The following is a 24878-nucleotide window of genomic DNA, read 5'->3' on the forward strand; positions in this document are numbered from 1 at the left end:
TTCAAGATGAAGGAGACAGCATTTCAAATCCGGGGAACAGATAAACAAAAAGTTGGTATAGCACAGAAAGATAGGGAGATGGGAAATGGTTGGGGTCAGCAGGAAGTTTTTCTGACAAAAAACAGAATTTGTGTGCAGGAGAGTAAAGAACAAGATTATGGAATGGCGGAGGGAACCGATTAAAGCCTTTGTCAATGGAACAGGAGTCTGGACTGGAAGCCACCTGCAGCTGTGTTCTTGTGGAGCTCTGGAAGAGGGGTTCGTGTAGAGGGTAACCGAGGAACATGAGACCGATGCCACACGATTTAGTAGTTAACTTGGAGAATGTATTTGTGTTCACATCTCCTGAGGAGGAAGCGGGAAAGCAAGTGCCTACTAACAAACTGAGGGCTGAAGGGGCGGACATCGCTGGCAGTGACTCCAGGGTTGCAACGACATCACCCTCACATGGATGCGGGCCCAGTCTTGGACAGGTGCACCTGTCTCTCTCCCCAGCGAAGAGTTCCTAGGGATTCCCCTAAAGAGACATAGAAAAGAACAAAAATCAGCTCCCATTTTTCTTAAAGCTGATGGAAGATAAAATGGTATTTCTGAGAATAATTCCTTTCAAATATGAAAAGCCACTGACTTTTGTGGACTGTCTGCTTTAGACTACTGTATGCTTTATTGCAGCAATACCAGTGAATAATTTTTTCAGAAACAAAATTGAAAGGCAAGACTGAGCTCTTTCTTGCTTGAATCCCTAAACCTTGGTCATTGAAATGCCGTCCCCGTCTCACTGGGTAGCTTCACCATCTCTACCACTTACACAAACCCTTTCCCACACGGTGTACTGAGATTCAAACAGATGTCCGCTTTGTTTTTAATCATCTCTCTCAGCTCTCCACTGTCCCACTGAGAACTTGACCCATTGAACTTGTGTAGATGCCCTGGTTAACTAGAAAGCAACTTAACATAGAATCATATGTGCTTATTTTAATTTTTTTTTTACTCTAAGTCAGGGAAGCGATCTATCTAAGGGAGTAAGAACAGAGGAATTTATGCTACAGAGTTCTCTAATATACTGTACACTTGGAACACTAGAATAAATGTAGCAGGGCATATTTAAATATGTGAACACTTCTGTTCTCGTTATCTTTTGCTTGTTATTACTATTACAATTGTTCATCCGTTACACTGGTCTAACATTTCCCATGCAGGAAACATTCCTGACTGCAGTGAGCTTGGATTCTTGTCTTTCAAATTAAATTAAGGACTCTCCTTGAACAGAAAAAAAAAAACACATAGGAGGGAGGGACACAAGAAGAGCATTGGGGTGGTTGCAGAGGTTGCTCCCAAGACAAACTGGATTGCGTGAGATGATTCTGAGTTGCTCTTATCCGCTCCCTGTCAGCCTTAACAATCATTTCTTTCCTGGGTGAGTCTTCAGTGTGGGGATGACATCCAGCCCGTGAACACATGTTTTCTGCCTCTCTGGACAATCGTCATTATCCTGTCCTTCGGGCAGATCTGATCTTCAATTGCTTGATGCTAAGGTCACAGCTATGACATCCAAGTCCAGGATGTAACCTCTGGAGGCCTGTGGGAAGACCAGCTGGGGTTGAATTCTACCCCAGCCTCAAATCAGGTTTATGACCTTAACCAAGTCACATAGTATTCTGTATCTTGGTCTTCCTGTAAAATTAGAATAATAATTACTAATTGGTCACCACGAGAACTAAATAAGAATGGACCGAAAGGGCTTAGTAAGCATCTGATAAAAAATTTAGCATCCAATAAATATTTAGCAGCGAATAAAATATTAGTATTTGCTGTTGTGTCCTGTGACCTCTCCGTGTGCCTGAGGGACATCTCTGCGATGACAAAGAGCAAATAGGCTCCATTTGTTCTGTACAAAGGATAACTTTCCATATTTTCCAGCAAAGCTGCTCTGCCCATTGCCTCTTCTTGAGTAATAACATCATCTTCCCAATGACTCAGGATGGGGACTATGGGACTTTTAATTTTTTTCCCCAACCCCTCAACTTCCACTTCCCTGAAGCGAGCTAGTTAACCCTGCATTACTACTAACTTTTTTCTCCTTGGAAAGAAAATGGTTTCCCAATTGTCCATGGTGTATAGACCTTTGAGTACTGTGAAATCATGAAATATTTAGTAAAGAATACTGCATCCAAGTCTACTGAATTTAATGGATGATTATTGGGATAAGCTGGCCTTCCAAGTCCCACAAAGGAACTCACTCCATGGCCTGGAGGGCAAGGCTAGAAACCTACCTTTAAATCTTCTCCAAATTCAAGGATTCCCACAGTTCTCCATCATCTTCTGGAGTTTCAGGATTTCATCGTGTCTGGCATAAATCTTTCTCGATGTTCTTTTCCAGGCTGCTCTTTCTGTTACAGACTCTACTCTCCATCCAGAGTATTTTCCCCCTGAGGTAGCATTTTGTTGCTCATTTTTTGAAAGTCTAAAGGCCTAGAGGAATGGCATAGTGTGGTCCTCAGATATCACCTTGCATAATGAGCTGTAGAGGTTTTGAATACAGACATGGGGTGGATCCCAGAGATCGGTGTGTTTCTTTACCCCCTCTGAGGTAGTTCCAGTCCAGATAGCCCAGAGCATCCTCGGAGATGTGTCTTCAGGCACATTTCTTGACCTCTGATTTTGGCTAACCTAGCTTCTATATTTTCTCAAGCTGGGCATACTCAGCCCTCTGCTTTGCTTTTATTTTCTCCTCATAGTAGGAATCTCCCTTGATTGTTATGAATTTGTTGCACACATATTTTTTAAATTCAAATCTTCCTGTACAACTGAGTCATCTGTGGATCTTCAACAATTTTCACAACAGAGATAAGGAGGCACATGTGTGCTCACCATTTATTGTATAGATACATGGAATTCTAAAAGAGTGAAAAAATTATTATTAAAATAAAATTCCCTGAAGCATTATTAATAAAAGCTCAGCATCAGAAATTGGAGTTCAGCCTGAAGATCCCAAAAGCAAAACAGCAAGCCACTGGCTCTTACCTCCACCTCAGTTGAAATGGCAATCCTGCCTCTAGGAATCTCAGAATGAGCCAGCTTGTCTGCGCACAATCTCCCTCTACCCCTATTTTTTATTCCTCTTTAGGGCTGGGATTAAAGGTGTGCACCACTGGGATTAAAGGTGCATGTCATTGTGGCTACTGGGATTAAAGGTGTGTGTCACTATAACCTGGTCTGTCAGTCTGACCAGTGGGACTGTTTTACTCTCAGATCTTCAGGCAGTCTTTATTTATTAAAATACAATTAAAATCCACTACATTTCCTTTATTTGTCTAAAATAAAAGGACTATAACCAATATAAGAAAACTATATACAGTAAGTACAATGACTATATACAATATATACAGGCAATGTCTAGTCCATTTGTGGTTCGCAAATTCAAAGAAAATATTTCAAATCTATCCTATATTGGTGAGTCTGAAGTCTTACACCTAATATACTTTCTATCATAACTTACTTTCTGTGTCTGGTAAACTGTAACTGTAGATATCTAATCTTCAACTACCTCAGAGACCAGAGAAGGAATAATATTAACTGAGTAATCAGGAAGCACACACAAGTGACTTCTAAAAATGTAAGTAATGATGGAAACAGCTGACTGCCTGGACAGTTACCCAAAGTTCCTTTGCAACATTGGAGCATCCATCTTCAGCCTACAGGCCTAGCATATTTGACAGACTTTTCTGTGAAGCAGGATATTCTGTGCCCTGCTTGTCTAATAAGACAACATAATGTCAGCAGTTGAGGCAGAGGTGTTTTCTTGCCCAGCTGCTTACTTTTGCCACAAAGAAAATAAACTCCATGTGGAGTTTCTTTGATGCCCATTGTCTTCTCTGAAGTAGGTTGGTGCTGCTAGGAGCAGACATGTCTCATTGCCATAAAAAGAAGAACCTAGGTTATTAAAACATCTTAAATGCCATATTCTGTAGATCTCTGAAGTGTTTGAAGATGATCTATCCATCTAAATTATATCTTTGTTTGTCCTTGAAAACATCCCTAATATGATTACAAGTTCAATTATACTAGGTAATTAACTACTAACTATATTTCTTTATTATCCTAAAGAGTTGATAATAATAATTTTTAAGGACCAGAAATTTGCTTTACATTGTTAAAACAGCTGTATAACAAGATTAGAAATGTATGTATAATATATTTTAACAAAATTAATCTCAAATTTGTATCAATATACAAAATTTGCAACAATATACAAAAGTAAAACCAATGTAAAATATTTAAAGCTAATAGTTGCTTTTAAAAAATAGATTCCATAATCTACCTTTTTATCTTATCATATTTATGTCCCCTTTTATCTTTTCCTTTCTTTTTTCCATTTCTTTCTTCTCTCTCTCTCTCTCCTTCTCTCTCTCTCTCTCTCTCTCTCTCTCTCTCTCTCTCTTACTTGGTTTTTCGAGACAGGGTTTCTCTGTAGCTATGGAGCCCATCCTGGAACTGCTCTGTAAATCAGGCTAAACTTAAACTCATAAAGATCTGCCTGCTTCTGCCTCCTGAGTGCTGGTATTAAAGTCATGTGCTACTACTACCTGGATTTTTTTGTAAACCAAGAACCTTGAATCTAATTTTCTTTGTTTAGCTTTTTTCCTGACCATTAACCATAACAACTTGCAACCAACACATTAAACAAAAACAAACATCCATAATTCATTTTTGGGGGGAACATGGGCATAGTTTTTTAGGCTACTTCTTGCTCATTGGGGATGCTGATAATTTTATGGGGACCCACAGAAAATTTAAGATTATGGTCAATCCTTACTGCAGTGTTCTGTGAGGCTGAATCATCTCAGCCAGCGGTCTTGAGGCAGTTCTGGATGTAGAACTCAGAGGAAACTGCAACAAATGTACTCTGAAATGCTGGATCATCTGGGTCATCTGTTCCCATTGCAGATTTTTCAGGGAGTCTTTCTTAATCAAACCTTGTTTTTTCTTAACCAAGGATGAATCCACAAACTCTCATTTCCTGTGGAAAGAAAAGCAAAACCTCTTCTCCAAAGAACCATATCTTCTCCCTTAAAATTTGAAGTCAAAGCATTATCAAAATAGATAAATTGGATTAATCTAGCTACATTTATAATCAAAAGTCTTTTTAGCAGCTGTTGCTCCTTCCTCAGCAGTCAAACAATTCAAAGACAACACAATAACATACAGTATCCAGATTATCTGTGTATGTTCCATCTTTACATGGAAGCTAAACTGGGACAGACTGGAGCTGAGAGTGTTAATTTTTCTCCTGAACCCAGATAGCTAAGTTTGGGTTTCGATTTTTAGAGCTGGAATTCCAATCTCAACCCTGGCCTGGGCTGATGGCAAAAAGCCTTAGTCAAATGACATTTTTGTGAATTCATACCCTAAAAAGTTGGGCACCAAATGAAGCACAATTAATAAAAGCTCAGCATCAGAAATTAGGGTTCAACCTGAAGATCCAAAAACAAAACAACCAGCAACTGACTCTTACCTCAACCTCAGTCTGAAATAGTGATCCTGCCTCCAAGAATCTCAGAATGAGCCTGAGTGTCTGAGAGCAATCTACCCGTCTTTTATTACTCTCTAGGGCTGGGATTAAAGATGTGCAACACCAGGATTAAAGGTGTGTATCATTGTGGCTATTGAGATTAAAGGTGTGTGTTACCATAACCTGATTTTTAAGGCTAACTAGTGGGACTGTTTTACTCTCAGATCTTCAGGCAATCTTTATCTATTAAAATACAATTAAAATCCACTACATTTCCCAGACAAAAATGTGGTATGTACCTTCTTCCATTTTATTTTTCTCAATCTAGAAGAATCCAGAATACTTAGTTGACTTTCCACAATCTATTGGCAGATGTGTTCATCTCTCTTCACTTGATTATTCAATTCTATTTTATTACAGGCATTAACTACTCTTAATAATTATGTAAGTGGGTGGGCTTCACTGTAAGAATTTCATGCATATTCTTCATGCTGCCAACACACGAAGAGACAGAGACTCGTATCTGGCAGTCTTAAAATGTTTGTTGAAAATAGATGTTCCACAGTTACTGACACACTGCAGTTATGCCTCAGACTCACAGATCTCATATTCACAGCACAGGTACCTCAATAGCTAGGATGCAGAGTTGTGCTATATGCTGGAGCCAGCCCGACTTGAAGGAGGACCACTTTGCACATTTCTTCCCAACATGGAGCTTAGGGATGTCTTTTAGGGAACTCGAAATTGGTTACATTGATAGTATTTGTATCAAAGAAATGGGCAGATGCTTCCCATCATGGTTTGTTTGTATAGCATGAGTTACCAGCACATTGCTGTCACCAATCAAAATAGTCATGTGATTTCTGACTCTTCACAGCACCTACTATTTCAGGGAAAACCTCACATAGAGGCATAAGAGATCCAGAATTCTATGCTGTGCTATAGAATGAGACATAGTTCTACTTAGAAGCTGGAGACAAATAGCAAATTCCTTGAGCCTCAGGTGAGCCTCATCATCTATAGAGTACAAATAATAACGGTGACTCCTACATATCCCAGGGCCTCACTGAAAATTGTCTGTAGAAAGCATATAAAAACACTTCAAAAAAATCATCTGCTATCTGCGTGTATGTGTGTGTGTCTGTGAGTGTATGTATGTATGTGTGCGTATGTGTGCATATGTATGAGTGTGCATATGCATGTATGTATATGTATTATGTGTGTATGTACGTGTATATGAATGTATGTATATGTGTGCATGTGTATGTATGTATGTATGTGCATGTATGCATGTGTATGTGAATGTGTGCAGATGTAGATATGTGTGTGCATGTATGTATGTGTAGTGAGGGGCTGCGGGCAGGCCTGCTTTTCGCCTCACCTGGCTCCTGCATGGCTAGCTTAGCCCCGGAAAAAACAACACACAAATTGTATTCATTTAAGCACTGCCTGGCCCATTATCTCTAGAGAGTTAGTTACTGGCTAACTCTCACATCTTGATTAACCCATTTCTAAACATCTGTGTAGCATCACGAGGTCGTGGCTTACCGGGAGAGATTTAGCATGTCTGACCTGGTGGCTGGCTCCATGGCGTCTGCCTCATAGCCCTCTTCCCAACATTCTGTTCTGTTTACTCCGCCTACCTAATTTTCTGTCCTATCAAGGGGCCAAGGCAGTCTCTTTATTGACCAATGAAAATAACACAATAGACAGATAACCCTCCTCCATCATGTATGTATGTGCGTATGTGTGTATGTGTGTATATATGTATGTGTTTATGTAAGAGTGTGCATATGTGTGTATGCATGTGTATGTATACATGTGTGTATGTTTCCATGCGTGTATGTGTATGCATGTATTTATGTGCATATTATGTGTGCATATATGTGTATACGAATGTACATACATGTATGTATATAGTATGTATGTGTGTATATATGCATGTATGTGTGCATGTGTGTATGAATGTGTATATGTATATGTATGTGTGTCTCTCTGTGTGCATTTGTGTGTGTGCATGTATGTGTGTGTGTGTGTTGAGTGCATGTTTCCCAGTAAGCTTCAGTTTCATTTGGGAAGCCCCCATCAATGAGAGTGACAACTCCTCATCCATCTTCATTAATCAATCTAAGTTGTGAACAGTTAGGTCCTGCTTCAAATGCTGCGTGTGTTTTCCCTGCCCTTTTAAGGAGGCAAAGCTGCTGTAGTAGCAGCAGACCTTGCCTTCTCTCTGAGGAAATGCTCCTCTCTTTCTATTGAACTTCTTGTCCCTTAGACTGGTAAACACTAACAACGTCTGATATTTATCATAAACTTTACTGGAATACAGACGGACTATTTAACTACCCCTCCATATCCCATAATACAAAAATAAATGGCATTGATTAGTGATTGACTTCAAAGTGAGTAATTGGGCTTTAATGGGTTTATAAAAGGGATTGAAATCAAGGCAATAAATTAAAAGCAAAATAAAAGAGGAAAGGATGTTTTACAACTTGGTTCCATTATAGTCTATGCTAACCGGATTAAAAAGTAATTGCCATGTCAAGAAAAATTATAGCAGCTTCTGCGAAATGAAAGAGCAGTGGGCTCCCTTGGTGTGCAGGGTGCAAAACAGACAGAGCAAAGCAAATGAGTGTAGGGAGCTGGGGAGAGGGCAGGATGCTTGCTTCTGATGGTCATTATGCTCTCAATATCAGAGATCTTTCCTAGAAATAGACATCGTCATCCACATGGACTAATGAGCCGCAGTATTTCAACTAAACTCTATAATGTCCTCTATTATTTTGCCGAATATATAAGGAGTATATTGATGAGTGCTTAATATATCCATTTTAAATGTCCCCAAATTAATGAGATTGCAAAGAGACAAAATGCTCCCCATATTTTAGAGTGGCATTTAAAATAGACTCTTTTCCCAAATGGATCACAGGTGACCTAAAACAAGAACCACCTGCAGTTGGAGAACCAAAAACTTTCATAAAATATGGAGATAACATGAATTAATTCGACGTAGCTATTCTCTTCGTGAGCCCTGATGATACGTCATGGAGCACTTAAGGAATTGAAATCCATCCTCACAGAGCCAAGAGCTCATTAGCTCAGAGAATTCATGGGGGAGAAGCCTAAAGCATGGTAAAGGGTAAATATAGTGGTGATTTTTAAAGCAACGAACCCTAGACTTTCCCTTTTTCCAAGGACCTGCTCCATGAGCATCAAGATGTAAGACAGTATGTGTTGATAAATCTAATAAGCAAAGTAATTGTGACTTGAACTCTACACAGGGGATTGTGTTTGGTGCGATGTTGATGGCAATGAATTAGAATGAAGTAAGAATGTGCCCAGGGACACATTGATCGACTGTGTGAGCTTCTAAGTTGGACTGGGGGTGCTTGAATAGGATGCCTAGGAGATTCGAGATGCCAAGCACAGAATCTGGAATGAAACAGTAATGTTGTAAGAATGCAGAGACTGGCCCTCTGAGAGGGCAGGGTCTTGACCTCTAGCCAAAGCCTTAGGTACACAGAGAGAACAAATCTGACTATACGCTATGTAGAATTCTCAATGAAGGGGAACATCAGTTTTCCTGTGCATTTGCTCAAAGATCTGTCATCTAGATGAGGGTGGGATCAAGAAATTACTCATGTTGAGAATATGTTGAGATAATTAGATAGGAAACAAAACATAAATTCACTCAGAAGTCAGAAAAAAAAGAGACCCATAAGAAAAGGCACTGGCCACACAATCCCAGTGACTCAAGTTCAATCCCCAGAACGTACATACAAAGCTTGACATGGTGTTAGTCACTCCTAACAGCGAAACAAGAAGCAGACAGGAAAATTTCCTGGAAGCTTGTAGGCCAGCACACCTGGAACACAGAGCAGATGTGGAAATAAGAGAAACCCTGCCTCAAACAAAATGTCAGGAGAGAGGAGGGTTGACTCTCAATGTTCTCGTCAGATGTACACACACAAACACACACACACACAAACACACACAAAACAAACAAACAAGCAAACAAAAAACCAAATAGATAAAACAGATTAGTTACCCACATAAAATTACTATCATGCAAGGTTCTTCTGAATTGATCTGGGATGTGGAGGACAGGCTGGCTAAACTTAGAAGATAATTCTTAGTCCAAGTTACAGGAGAGAGAGAGACAGAGTCAAAATACGCCTTCTATATTTTCTAATTTTCTTATTTAAATAGTCTTTCGGTGCCTTTAATAGTCTTTCTTTTTTTGGAGGTACGGATACTTTCGTAACAGTGCTAGAGAAAGCGCAAAACAAACAATGCTAACAAGAAAAGCACACATCACCTCCAAAGAAGAACCACAATTCAAATGGATTCAAGAGCTTGGAAATAATTTTATGTCAAAGTGAAGAGCTGTTTGTCCTCATTTCCAGAATGCTCTTGTTTTTAGTTTCCAACTATTTTCAGCAACGTTCACAGTTAGGTGAGCTTCTGAGAGCTATGATTGCAGGCTGGAGCATACAGAATCCATGTGTGCACTGCAGCCATCACATCCAGACAGAACATTGGTGCAGAGTACTATTCTCCGAGCGTACCAGCTGCCGTCCTCACTAGAACATCTGCCACAGCTTGCAAGAGACTCCGAAACTGAACTTGTTGGCTGTTGGTGTTCCCTTCCAGAAAGGATGGAGAGGGTCACGGAAGGCACACCTGAGATTCCAACATCTCTTCCTGAACCTGTTGCACTGGCCCTAGGAGGAGGGGGGCTCAGGGGGTACTAAAATATACTGGCTAAGAAAAAGCTAGCTAGCGTAGGAATCTCAGTGTTTTGTAGCCATGGAAAAGCCATCATCCATGCTGGGCAGACTTTCCAGTGTAACGACTTTGGCATCACCTACGCTCCACTAAACAGTCCCTAACCCACACTCTGAAGAAGCACATTAAACCCCTTGGTTCTTCAGGATGAACTTTGGTGGAATCAGATTTTATTATTTTTAGTTGGGACCTTGTAAGGAGGGGACAGACATTTCGTATGGCTCCCCAGGGAAGGAATCCTTGCATATTCTTTTTGCAAATATGGCAAAATAAAATATTGATTTTACTTTAGACAAAGATCATAGATCTAATTTAAGATGGAGGGATGTATGACAAGGCAGAAATGCCTTATATACTATGAGATAGACAAGTTCAGTAAGAAAAAAAAGATAAAAAAGTAAATTAAAAATTTATAGATTACAACGAAACAAAATGTTTGTAGCATAAATAGGAATGTGTGGGGAAACAGAAACACAGAAATAATCTAAGTAATAGGGTTATTTAATGATATCTAGAGAAGGTAAAGTGCACATGCATGCTTTCTTGCAGTTAAATTACAGATTCCTTAGTCAGCAGCAGACATCTTCAGGATTATTCATTGGATCATAGTTGCAAAGGTCAAATGATTGAAGTAATATTAATGTCCTCAAAAATGTTAATGGAATAATTTGTGTTAGAGTCATAGAAGGGAACATTCTATAGCTGAGGAGAAGAATGGAAGGGCTTTGATAATAGACTATCTAGATGGTTCAGTGTGTAAAGGAGGTTCTTGACACCAAACCTAACAACCTGAGTTTAATTTCTGGGACCTACATGATAGAATGAGAGAATCAATGCTCTCAAGCTATCCTTTGACCTCTGTACAGGTGCTGTGGCACACGTGGGCACAGACACACGCACACGCGTGTGCGCATAGACACACACACACTAACAAAGAAGCTTTAAAAGATAAACCTGATAGGAGCAAAAGAAGAAAAGAAAGATATGTCAGTACTTGGGAGGCAGAGGTCAGCTGATCTCTGTGAATTCATGACCAGCCTGCTCCAGATAGCAAGTTCTAGGACATCCAGGGTTACAAAGAGAGACTCTGTCTCAAACAAACAAGCAAACAAACAAAAAAAAGACAATTCTATGTAGTTAGTTTTTGTGTAAAAGAACAATATATAAATTATACATATAAATAAACTCCAAATAACTAGACATCAATATGGATAATTATTTAGATAAGCAAAAGAGAGAGTATAGGTAAGCATTTTTGGCAGTTTTAAAGAAACATATTTTAACCAACAGCTACAGACCATTTTTATAATTTTCTACAGTAATTCATTAGTAGAAATCTGGGGAGTCCTGAATGAATATTAATTGGCACTTAGTCCTGATGGTATTGGGCTCTGGGACTTTGTTACATTTAGCTTTAGAGTTTTCATGTCTTTCAAAGTGATTTTAATTGGACTCTTTCGTTACAGAGCCTAAGGCCTCTAAATACATCCACTCCATCCTTTTGTTTGTGCATCAGGAAATGTACTGCAGAAGCCGTGTGTTCTTCATAGGCCAACACATACCAGCTTAAACAGCATGCGCCCGTGCTTTGAAGGGAAGATTGTAATCAGCAGGGCATTCGGGATCCCAAGCTCTACAGGTGTAGACTTGGAAGTGAGTTGGTCTTTTCCTTAGGTCCCACCTCCATTCCGTGTCTCCTGTACTCCATAAATGCCCTTATGCTTCCAACCTCCACGAAATCTTTCCCTGTCATTGATGGACACCCCTCAGCTTAGTTTGTTCCTGCAGTACCTTTGGATTTTTGTGTCAACTTTTCTTTGCTAATTCTTGCATTTCTAAAGTATGAGTTGACTTGTTTAATGAACACTCTCAGGCCCTGTAACTCCCATGAGAACAGAGAATACGTCCGTTCTGTTTTCTTTGCTGTATTCTCTACTCTAAACATAATGTAGATCAATCAATACATGTTGAATTAGTGAGAATCTGATCTAGTGGTGCCAGAGAGGTGGCTTAATTTGTAAAAACACCTATCATACAAGTGTAAGGACCTAAGTTCAAATTCCCAGAGTCTATGTAAAAGCCGGATGCCCAGAGCTCCTATGGGAAGATGGGAGGTGGAGACAAGACAATCCTTGGATTTTCCATGGGCACCTGATGTGGTGTACACAGCAGTGAACAAGAGAACCTATCTCCAGCAACATGGATGGTCAGGATAGATAACCAAGGTTATTCTCTGACCACATGCATGCCCACATTCACACCTATGAACATAAGTTCATATACACACACAGCTGAAAAGAACTGATCCAAATAAGCCCGGTTTAAGTTTTGTCCTAAGCAAACCCATTACATTGATCATAGCTGGTGCATAACTCGGAAGGGACAGAACACAGGGTGGGCTTTGTTTCAGGTCTCCTTGAGCCGTCCTATTAGCACCGACACCTTCTCTAGCTGTGTGTCTAAATTCAGCTTTACTTTGTTGAAGCAACTAAAACAAAATGCCACAGACTTTGCAACTTATAAACAACAGAGATGTGTTTCCTACAATGCTGCTGGATGAAATCTAAGACACAGGTGTGGAACGGCATTTCATTTGTGTTTTAATAAATAAAGCTTGCCCGAAGATCAGACAAGTAAAACAGCCTCATGGGCCAGCCTTACAGACCAGGCAGTGGTGACACCCACCTTTAATCCCAGCAGCTGCGCTAGTTTGCCATAGAAACTAGAGATAATGGTGCATGCCCTTAATCCCAGAACTAGAAAGGACTGTCTTACGGGCGAAGACGACTTCAGCCTCAATTTCATTCTGAGATTCTCTGGAGGCAAGATCACCATTTTCGGACTGAGGTCAAGGTAAGAGCCAGTGACGGGATGCTTTGCTTGTCTGGTCTTCAGGTTGCACCCCAATATCTGTCTCTGAGTTGCAGGTTCAACATCTCAATAACCATTCACCCAGAGATGGATACCTGGGGTGTTTCTATCTCTTGACTGTTGTGAGTTGCACCATAATCATGGAACTGCTTTCATCCCTTCTAAGAAATGACCTCATCTCCTTTGGGGAAAGGGGATTGCTCTGTATTTAGGAGAGGGGCAGTGGAGTCACATAGAAGGAGGACTCATTGGGAGGAGGGAGTGGCCAGTAGAAACAGGGGGGACATAAGAGAGGGATGGTGAGTAAACATCCACAGCCCACGTATACAGGCAAGGAAATTATCAAAAATAAAAAGCAGATAAAAAGGGAAAAGAGAAGCAGATGAAATTCTATCGTCCTGTCTTTTTCGAGGAGGTCTTCTGTGCAGATGGTCACAGCTGCAGCATGTTCGTGACGGCAATGGCCGTGTCATATTGAGCAATCACTATTTTATGCCTCCCAACCCATTCTCCAACTCTGACGTTCTTTTGTCCTCTCCTTTGTAATGTTCCCCAAGCCTTGGAGAAGATGACATAGGTGTCCTGTTCATCGACAGTCATGGCTGTGCAGTCAACGGTCACCTATTCTCCATACTTTGACTTGTCGTGAGTCTCATTTTGTGGTGGCCAGAAAGGGGGTGGGGAGCACAAACTAGATACAATTTTCTAGAACATGCTTCTACTCCCTCTAGTGACTCCAGTGAGACTCCCACTGTCTAAACACTACCCATCCAAAGAGCATTACCAATTGGCGACCACACTCTAAAGTGCATGGACTTTGTGGGTATATTTCAGGTCCAAAGTACTACAGAAAAGAAATAGGTTAATTCACAAGGCTTCAATTGTTGGCACATCTTTTTATTATCTTATTTAAATAGCATTTTTTCATTTTTTTTTATACATACCAAGCACATTTTCCACTCTGTCCTCTCCTCCTGTTCCCTCTTTGCAGAAAAGGAGAAGGGATTGAATGAGGGGGATGTCATTGCGGGAGAACCCACAAAGGCAACTGACCTGAGCTTGTAGGAACTCATGGAATCTGGACCAACAGTTAGGAGCCTGAATGGGACCCCCGTAGGCCCTCAGCACGTGTGTGACAATTGTGTGTATCTTGGTCCCTTTGTAAGGTTCCTAGCAGTGAGATCAGGACCTGTCCCTGGCGCTTAGCTGGCTTTTGGGATTCTGTTCCCCATGATGCATCATTCTATCTCTTCATCATGTTTTCATGTGACCCTATGTTTTTTTTTAAGGTTTTACTCAATTGTTTGTGTTTGTTTGTTTTCTCTGATTTGTTGGTTTGTTTATTTTGAGACAGGTCTCACTATACAGCCCTGGCTGGTCTCAGACTCACAGAAATTTCCCTGTTTTTGCCTGCCAAGTGTTGGGATTAAGGACATATATTGACACACAGGGCTTTCTTGTTGCTTTTGAAGCAGAGTAATGTAGCCCAGGCAGCCTTCACCCTCACTGTATACCCCAGGATGACCTTGAACGCTTTATCTTCCTGCCTCTACCTCTCAGTAACTGAGAACATGGGAATGAGCTGTCACGAGTACCTTAACTGTTTAAACAACATGTTTGGAAGACGAATTCTTCTTGATGAGGATCCTATATCCGCAGGATTATTTAAATTTATTCCCTCATAGCACTGACTATCATAATGAAAGTCAAATTTCCTACAGGCAGGACATTTACATGATCAGAAAGCTAAGTAATTAGACAAAGGGGTGCCCCAATCTGAACCAATCGGAAGATAGTATGTAAATTACCCAATGCCACAGGTCCAGACTAGACCCCGCAACTCTAAGAAACTTGAAAGAAGGCATACCCAGAAGAGACCTGATGTACGAGGCATCCCACCGCCTCATGTTGATCAAACCAATATGGACCTACCGTGCCTTTTAACTATATGTGCAAAAGAAAGAATTATGTGACTTCTTAAAAACTTGCCTCCCTCTTACACCTCCAAGTCTCCCTTCACTTTGTAGTTTTGGGCAGTCTGGTGTCATGAGACTGCTGCATGCCTGTATCTGAATCTCCTGCGTGAAGCCATTTGCGCTCATTTAATTAATTGACCCAGTGAGTGCTGCTCAGAAGAGAAAAAAAAGACCAACTCTCACATTTTTTTTCTATTAGATAATTGCACAGTGGCCCAATGACCCTATAGAATCCATCATTCACAACATTATTTACAAAGACGCGGAAACTTGGAATGAATGATGATATATACGCACGGAGAACTACTTATCTTTACATCACTGGGTCACTTGAAAGACAGAAAGAGTTGCCACCAAGACAAACAAAGTCATTTCACACAGTTGTTGCTCTTCCCTGATCCTTGGTTCCGTCACGAAAGGAGTCATTCATGGTAGTGAGTCCAGGAACCCACGGGAGTTTTATGCCCAGGGGAGCCACATAAGGCTTTCATACTGGCATTTAGCATGACTGAAGGGCGTATTAACATCAGTGACTCTCAGCCACTATGACTTCGCCGCATCTCAGTAAAAGAGTATAAAAGACTTTTTCAGAATGCAAGTAAAAACCGATCAGAAGACCATCAAAGGGAAACTCTACCGCCAACACGTCTTTATTGTGTTTTAAGCCTTTTTCTTGGCGTGTTAACCATTAGCTAAATGAATGCATTTCAAATATTAGATGTTTCTATTCACACCAAAGAGTCCCTTCTTACATAAAATTTAAATTGAAATCATCTTATGTTTAACAGAAACAGACACATATTTAAAATGAGAAGAGGAGGGGCAGAAAGCCCATAAAATGGATTTTATTTTTATAGGAAGTAGAAGCAGAAGAAAGTTATTTTTAAAGAAATTACCTAATTGATGGGATTCTGGGTGATTTTACTCACTTCTTTACACTTATCTGAATTGTTCAATTTTCCTCTAATAAATATTTTACTTTCATAATAAAAAATGTCAAAGAGCGGGCCAATCATGATAGGTTTATTTAATGAATATGAAGCTGGGGCAATTGAGTTTTACTGTATGAGTCAGCTCTCTCCTCATCTGGTTCTGGCGAGGGAGCCTAATAAAACCCATCCCTAAGTAATACTAACATTGGTCAGTCAGGGTGCTTCTCTGAACCTCAGTTTCCTCACACGTAAAACAAGGGAAATTAAAAATTGATCTGATAAAAAATTGATCCGATAGATTTGCAATGATTTAAAGTATTTAGAAGAAGCCTAATGCCTTCTCTTTTTAATCTCATCATTTATGAGGACTAAGGCAGGAGAATCATTGTTCAAGGTAACCTGGGATAGAGGGTGAGTTCAAAGACAGCCTGAGTTACATAGCAAGATTGTTGTCTGAGAACAAAAATGAAACCAAAAGCAAATAAAATATGCAAGAGGGCCAGTGAGCTGGCTTTGCCAGTAAGGTACTGGCCTTCTCTGTAAGCCTGACAGTCTGAACTTGTTCTCCAGAGTCCATGTGTCAGTCGAAGGATAGAGCTAACTTGACAGATTTGTCCTCTGATCTCCAGACCTGCACTGCGGCAAGTGCATTATCCCTCTTCCATCACACACACACACACACACACACACACACACACACACACACACACCACACACACACGTATGTACACATGCATGCATGCATGCACGCACACACGCACACACAGAAACACATACACAAAGACGCACACACACACACACGCACACACACACAAGCACCATAATAAAAATATCTAGCAAATATCACAGAAGATGACAAGTATTCACTATAGCTCATTCATGAATGATAATTCTATCACTATAGTTCATTCATGGATGAAAATTCCACAGTGAAGCCAAAGTATGCATTTGTTTCTCCAGCTGGCTGAGAAAGCTGCTTCCTTTCCTCCTTCTTTTCTTCTTTCCTAACATTGCCTCTCCAGGGGAGCATGCATGAAATGCCTTTACCCCTCACCCTAGTGAACTAGAAAGTTTCTTTCCTTTAGAGAGTTCAATGATTTTGAGGTGGTGGTATAAATCCCTGCAAGATTTGAGGAGCAGCCAGAACAGCTGACCAATCAACAACTACCAAGGACATATGAATGGCCAGGAAACTGACTCTGTGCTAAGCCGGGGGCCCATGGTCCCCACAGGTCAAGGAGACAGCACCATAAGGTATATGTAAAATATATGTGAGATCGAGGACAGCTGAAATATCATATTTTACCCCAGCAGTACAGATGCCCCACAGAAAAAGCTGGACACCCTCTCCAAGAAGCCACAGTGGAACCTGTCCTGGACCTCAGGGCAGCGGAATGAGCAGATCCGGCTAGGGGGAGAAGTTACTGCTCAGCTCAGTCACTGACCTTCACTGCTGTGTTAATTAGCTTTCCATTGCTGTGTCAAAATGCCTGAAGTCAAATCAGTTTGATGGAAGAAAGGTTTACTTTGGCTTAAGGTTTCTGAAGGTACAATCTGTGATCAGTTGGCTCCATTGTTTCTGCCCCCAATGAGCTACTTGCTCTATTTACGCCCCACCTTCTAAAATTCCCAATGCCTTCAAATAGCCCATGAAGTTATGGACCTTTCTGTGAATGTGTGAGCTCCCATGCTTCAATTCCTCAAAGGCAGGGCCTTTGAAAGCAGGGAATTGGGGATAAGGTTTGTAGAACATGCGCTATGGGAATACATTTAGGAATTAAAACAACTGGCAAAATAAATTAATAGATCAGCCTTACACTCGAGGTATTTACCTGTGCCTACACTGAACTCAGACCATCCGTTGCTGCTTTGCTTCACCCCCTGTTCCCAATAATATATATTTCTCATTTGCTCCCACAAACTCAACTCAGAACAGAGAAGGGTGCTCTTGACTACATGATTTCAGTTTAGCTAACCTGACCTCCACAGAGCGGTGGCAAGTTGCCTTCTTAGGTTCAGGTCCTTGGATTCAAAATGCAAGTTTTGATTTAAGTTCAGCTAATGTCTGACATCTCTGGTTCTGAGTTACAGTAGCGTGATTCAAAAGCTTCTTTTTTTCTTTTCAGGGGACTCATCTCAGTCACTGAACTCCCTCACATCTGTCACTCAGCCGAAAAGCCAACCGCTTGGAGGACTCCACTTACTCCCTCCATCACTATTTCTCACTATTTCTCAAAGAGAAACATACATGGCCCCTACTAGAGAGTTATGACCTGTAAGTCTAGGTCTAGACCAAGGAAAGTTGTTGGAGGGAGGTCGCTTGTTGGTTCTGAGCTGCCTGGCTAGGTTAGACCCTAAATAATCACACAACAACTGTATTAATTAAACCACTGCTTGGGCCATTAGCTCCAGCTTCTTATTGGCTAACTCTTTCATCTGAATTTAACTCATTTCTGTTCATCTTTGTATTGCCACGTGGTTGTGGCTTACCGGCTAAAGTTCTAGTGTCTGTCTCCAGCAGAGCTACATGGCATCTTTCTGACTCCACCCTTCTTTCTCCCAGCATTCAGTTTAGTTTTCCATGCCTACCGAAGTTCTGCCTTATATCCAAAGTAGTTTCTTTATCCCTTAGTGATAATCACAGCACACAGAGGGGACTCCCACATCAGAAAGTCAATTTACATCCATAAAGACTCAAGTGATACAGACACTGACGCAGGAACCAGAGCTTCAAAACCACGGATACTTCCAAAGGAGAACAGTATGAGACAGACTCACCCTGGGGACTCTCTAAACTTCAGACGGTTATGCCCACTCCAGTCACTGTGCCAGCATCTTCACCTGGGGTGGAGGATTCGGATATTACTTTGTTCTTCCTGTGACAAAGCATCTAATAAAAATACCAAGGAAGAAAAAGTTTATTTTGGCTCCCAGCTTGAGGGTACAGTCTACCATACCATTGGATCTCTGTTGTGTTTTTCTTTTGATACAGCTCAGTACCCCAGCCCATGTAGGGTTGCGCCACTCTCATTCCATATGGCTCTTCCCACCTCACTCAAATGGTTTTGAATATACCTTCATAGACAAATCCAAGGAATGTTCCCATGGTGATTCTACATTCCATAAAATTGATGATCAAGACTTAACATCACAAGGCCATACTTTGTCAGCCTGATACTCAGTTAACTTTTAAATTGTAAAGCTCCACTCTTTGTCCTCAGAGGCTCATAGACTCTCACAAAGAAAAATGTGCTTAATTTATCTGGAGGAGTAAGTAAAAATCTTACCCAGTTCTAGTATTGTTCAAAAGCCCCTAAATTCGAAGTCTTTTCTGAGACTCAAGACAACCATCACTTGCAAGAAAACAAAACATCACCCCCATAAGTAACAATGGTACAGAACAAATATCTCCACCTTCACAGAAGTAATGGGGTCATAACAAAGAAAGACCAGACCAAAGCAAGACCAAAACCCATCAGGAAAAACATCAAATCCTGCAGCTCCATGTCTGGCATCCAAGACTCATGACAGAATCTTCTGGACTTCAAAACACTTTGGTAGCTTCTCCTATCCAGTCCTACCATCTTCAGCACATGTAGTCTCTCTCTTAGGCCAGTTTTCCTTAGCAATGTCTCAATGTCTCATCTCCAACATCCTGGAGTCTCCACTGAAAACTGGCCTTCACATTCACAACGTCAAGCAGCCGTCTCTCGGGGCCTTCTGGGGGAGGATCCTGACTTTGCCACACATAGTTCAGTGGCCCAGTGGGACCAGAAAACTCTTGTATGTTTCATACTGTAAAGGTCAGTATTACTTGAATAGTCCTGCTTAGTTCTTTTGTAACTCAAGATAATGCCTGGTTCTCTGGACTACACCACAGTGACCTCTGCGTGCGGACTCCAGGAAAGCAACTTCCTAGGTTGTTGTTGCTGTTGCTGTTGTTTTGGATCATGGAACCACTTCAGTGACATTCTCTATGCAGGCCCTTTGCTTTAATATGAATACCATTTCACACGTTGAACCATCAATGTGTGGGATCTTCCTCTTGCCCTAGTGAAAGCAGTGTGTCTTTCTTTAAGAATGATAATTTCCTTAACACCTAAGTGTGGTCTGCCCATTACCAGTTTGTTCACATCTCAAATATGCTCACACCCTTTCCCTTATCAAACTTTGCATTGTTCACACCTTTCTGCCTGCTCATTGCAGGACAGTGAGCAGGCACCATACCGCGGCATAACCTGAGTGCCAATCTATCTGAAAAATTGCTCTGCTAAATAAGTGATTATGAAAATAAAATAATTTCTTTTATATTCAGGCTCACTCAAGTTCACAGGACACAGGGAGAAAGGCGCCTATTATCTTTGCCATAATGCAACAGAAATGCCTTCTAGCCCAGTCCTCAATAGCATCCTGTTGTACTCTGAAACACCGCCTGTATTTTTCTCAGCATTCTTGTCTTCCAAGCAGCCACCAGAATGGCCGGCTAATCTCTGATGACAGCATTCTAGGGCTTCGGTAGCCTCATGTTCCAAACTCTTCCAGAGTCTTTTCCCACACTCTTTCCAAGGATTCAAGGACCACAAGTCAGGTTTGTCACAGCAGTTATTTACTCAAAGCTATGACAAAAATACCTGACAATGACAGCTGAAGAAAAGCAAGGTTTATTTTGGCTTACGATTGGAGGATACAGTCAATCCATCATGGCAGGGAAGGCACAGCAGCAGGAGACGAAGCAACTGGTCACATGACATCTTCAGTCAAGAAGCGGAGAGATGAAGGCAGTTACCTTCCTGCTTTCTGCTTCTTATTCATCTATTCAGCCCAGGACTCTAGTCCAGAGGATTATAATCTAAAACCAAGGTCTTTTTTTTTTTTTTGCCTCATTTAATTCTCTCCGGAAACACCCACAGACACATCAAGAGCTGTGCTTTTTTGATCAAGAGCTGTTCTTTGGATCAAGGTGAACCATCATAACCTTTAGTTTATTTTTTGAAAGATTTTACAAGCGATTATGACATACTCATCTCCTTAAAAGCTATGATGGTGCAGTTTTCACATAGTTAATCTCTAGTATATTAAGAGATGTTACCAGGAAAATGATAGGGGATTTTTGTCAACAAATATGGCATGAATTAGAATCGGCTATTTGGAAGCAGGCACCTAAGTAAGACCTAGCTGAAACCGACACCACCCAGCAGTTGATAGTGTCAGATATTGTAGGTGTTGGACTGTGAAGAAGATGGTTTGTTATTGCTCCCATTTTGCTGATGAAGAAAGAGTTACCGGGAGTTTAAAAACCTGTCCCAGGTCATGCAGTTTATAAGTGAAAGTCAAGGATAAAACCTAGGCTCTTGAGTTCTAGAATGTGGGCTCTTGGTCATTCTGTTGTATTGATTGACCCAGGTTCTTAGGGACATAATAGGCTTTGGGCATCTGCCTCTGAAAGGGATATGCATCCACTCTCAAAGCTGAATCACTCACTATGGGGCACTTCTGCACATGCTGTGTAGCTCGAGAGATTTTTAAGAACTGACACACTGGAAGACATTCTGAGAAACAATGCCTTAGTAACTTAAACACACACACACACACACACACACACATACTCACACACACACACAACCCAAGTCTGTAACTGGGCTCAACAAGATGGTCTCAGGGTCCTTCATTAAAGCATTTAGGCAGAAACATATCAATTTTGTTGAAGATGCGTGTACCTAGCATTTGGGCTCTAGTGAGCAGAAGGTTAATTAATCTATGAGCACAGAAAACGTAGCCTCACAGAGAGCACAATCACGCCTGTTGTAGCCACATGTGTCTCTAGGATGTAGACAAAATTCAACAGCTGAGATCATTTGCTGCTCTGCTAGCGGACCTTGAGTACTGTCTCCAGCACCCATATCAGCCAGCTCACAACTGCCTGTAACTCCAGCTCTAGGGGCTCTGATGCTCTCTTTGGGTCTCTACAGGCACCCCCACATAGATACGCACACATTTATGCAAATGAAAATAGCTTCAAAAAATTAGAGAGAACTCACATCTCTGCGGTGTGGCTAACGCTGATGATTGGTTTTATTTTGCCCCACAGGCACCACAAGTCTTATATGTCTTCCTCCTGCGTTTCACTCTCACACGCTTGGTATTATTAGCATTAATTAATACCTAAAAAATTTAAGTCAGAGGCTAAATATTTCTAGTGAGTCAACACGGTGCCTGGGTAGGGCGTGTGAGTAGGGCTCGAAAGAGTTGCAGAAAATTTATCTCAAAAAGCACAATAAAATTGCACAAACGGAGCATTTTCTCTTAGCATGCCGAGAAAGTGTGCATTAAGTTGTCAAATAAAGTCCAAATCATGTTTCTTATTTAGATTTCCAGGGAAAATGACAGGACAGCTTAGTAAGACATCTTTCACATTTGATTCTCCCAGTGAAGTAGAGAAGGTTATTTTTGCAGAAATGGTGAGGGAGCCTGCCAGTTCTCCCAAGGGCTCTTCTTTCTCCTTTGATATTCAAATCCTAGGCTTTTGAAGCTTACTCCAGTGCGGGCCTTCCTCATCCATTTTCCCTTATTTAGTTGTTAACCATCCCCCCTCAGCCCTCTCCTCATGTGCCACTGGTGTGTGATTCAAACTTTTTTTTTCTGTTAATATGACTTTCACGTACTGACTCTGTGAAGCCCCGTGCCTTCTCCAGAGATCACGGTTTCACCCTGAGATGCCCCTTTTGTATGGTACAGCTACAGTAGTAAGGCGGTCCTGGTGGAGAACCTAACTGTTGGGGACAGGTGCTGGAGTTGGCAAGTTGACACTTGTTAGTAAACCATTTCCTACAGACCTTGTCTCCTCCTACGACCCTTTCAAGTCCTGGGGTTCCGCTAACAAACTCAGTTGCTAAGGACCCTGTATAATCCCAGAGTATGCATATTGAAGAAATGACATTATTCATGTCTTCATTGATGACCCTTCTTACTCTAGTTTTCATTTTATATTTATTGATTCTAGTTTATGAAAGCTTCGTTTTATTTCATTTTTGTACAGCAACAGCATAGCTCTGTGTGTGTGTGTGTGTGTGTGTGAAACAAAACTGCTAACTCCATAGTCAGTAGTGCATGTTCCACTAATCTCCTCCTCCATCCTCTGCAGCCCCAGGATGGGAAGGTCCTGATTGACAACTTTCACTTGGCGCTGCCTTTGAACCATGCACACCTATTCATCCCTTTTCACGTTTCCCGTCTCCAGGGGAGCCTCAACCACACTCACTGTAAGAGTGTCTCCGAACTCTCCTCCTCCTGCTTCTATTTCCCAAATATTTACATGGGCCTTTACTTTATTGAAATGCAAGCAAGGTCCAGCTGTCAACAATCGGGACATCCAGATCTGCAAGAAAGGAAACATGAAAAGGATTCTCTCTAGTTCTTTGTCCAAAAGGCAAGTGAGAAACATTTGAACAAAGATATGCAATCCTCACAGCTAATTATGATTTTTCTCATTCCAATTTTAATTATTTTTTTAAACCACACTTTTCTTTCATCCCTTATGGCAGTTCCATTGTTATTAAAAGTACTGCGCTATTGTGTACACCCTCTATTCAGATTCATGAGGTCAAGACCATTCAACCGGGTAATTGAGCAGTCTGATTGGCTGAATGTCCCACAGTGGTTTGGAGTGCTACTGATTAACAAAAGGCACCAAAGCCTCTGCCAGGATAAGAAGGGTAATTATGTAGGACCCTAAACGGGGACTCCAATCATCTGACAATGCCCATCGGACTTGCATAATATTAGTACATTATCCATCATCTCGCTATGATTAAGGAGTATTTAATTATTCCCTTTTCTGGGGGATTATCCCCAATAAACATGTCTTATTTTATGTTCTGCACGATAGGTTTTCTAGATTTTCTAGAAAAAAATTTCTGTATCCAGTATGAAAGAAGCAGTGTATCTAAAATGACCATCATTAATGTTGATTAAATATTGTCGGGAATACCTTGATACAAAATGATGGTTGTGACTTGGTTATAGACTGCTTCACTGCACTCTTGATGAAGTAGGACTGTCTTGTCTTCCTTATTCCTTTTATCGAAGGTCTAAACCCCGACTCAGTCTAGCGTGCCGGAGCCCCTTAACTTGTGGCATACCATTGACCTGTTTCTAAATTTCTGATTTCTTTTCTGTCAGATGAGGGAGGTCTGCAAACTTGCTCCCCAGCCATCTTCTAGCTCTGGCACTGTGGTTTCATGTAAATGCACGTCAGTTTAACTGCAGAAATAGGACTTTCATTAAGATTCTGCAGCACGCGCGGTGCTTTGTAGGGCAGTCTTCAAAGTTGAGCCCGTGAGAAGCAAGAAGCATAGAAAACTATTTTTCTGTGGTGGGGAATATACCTGCTAGGACTTCATTCTCGTTCTAAAATATGTCTAAAGACTCCATTATATATTTACGTTTTGTACCTACTAAGATTTAGGAGCACCTCACATGTGCCAAAGACTATGCTTCGGGACTTCAACGTAAGAATGCCACGGGAACTGTGCCGTACCTTTCCAGACTCATCACCGATATGACACGGACATTATGGATGTTGCCTAAGGTTATGCAAAGTTGGGGATGTTGAAGCAGAAAGCCGAATAAGCCAGAGCTCAGACTGGGTCAACCGCTTATCGACATGTTAGCCAATATTAGTGTGAGAAGATAAACATCGAGGTCATAAATGATCATACTATAGGAAGTGTGGCAGGCTTACTCGAAGGCGATCGTCTTGCCTGCCCCTTACTTGACTTACGGTTTTCCTAGTTTTCA

At 41.1% G+C, this 24878-nt stretch overlaps 1 long non-coding RNA gene across 2 annotated transcripts; it reads right to left on the bottom strand.

Annotated features, from left to right (window-relative positions):
* Nucleotides 1–23: 23 nt before the first annotated feature.
* Nucleotides 24–24336, bottom strand: LOC125416398 (uncharacterized). Of its 2 annotated transcripts, none has more exons than XR_007236878.3 (6): nt 24070–24336; nt 23341–23457; nt 18861–18972; nt 4817–5020; nt 2274–2897; nt 24–517 (listed from the first exon to the last, which is right to left on the bottom strand). It is a non-coding gene; the product is annotated as an uncharacterized LOC125416398 (long non-coding RNA). The 2 variants fall into 2 exon arrangements; XR_007236877.3 differs by having other exon boundaries at nt 4817–5069.
* Nucleotides 24337–24878: the final 542 nt, after the last annotated feature.

Source organism: Myodes glareolus, chromosome 1 (genome assembly GCF_982192425.1).
Source record: "Myodes glareolus chromosome 1, mMyoGla1.1, whole genome shotgun sequence".
NCBI lineage: Eukaryota > Metazoa > Chordata > Mammalia > Rodentia > Cricetidae > Myodes > Myodes glareolus.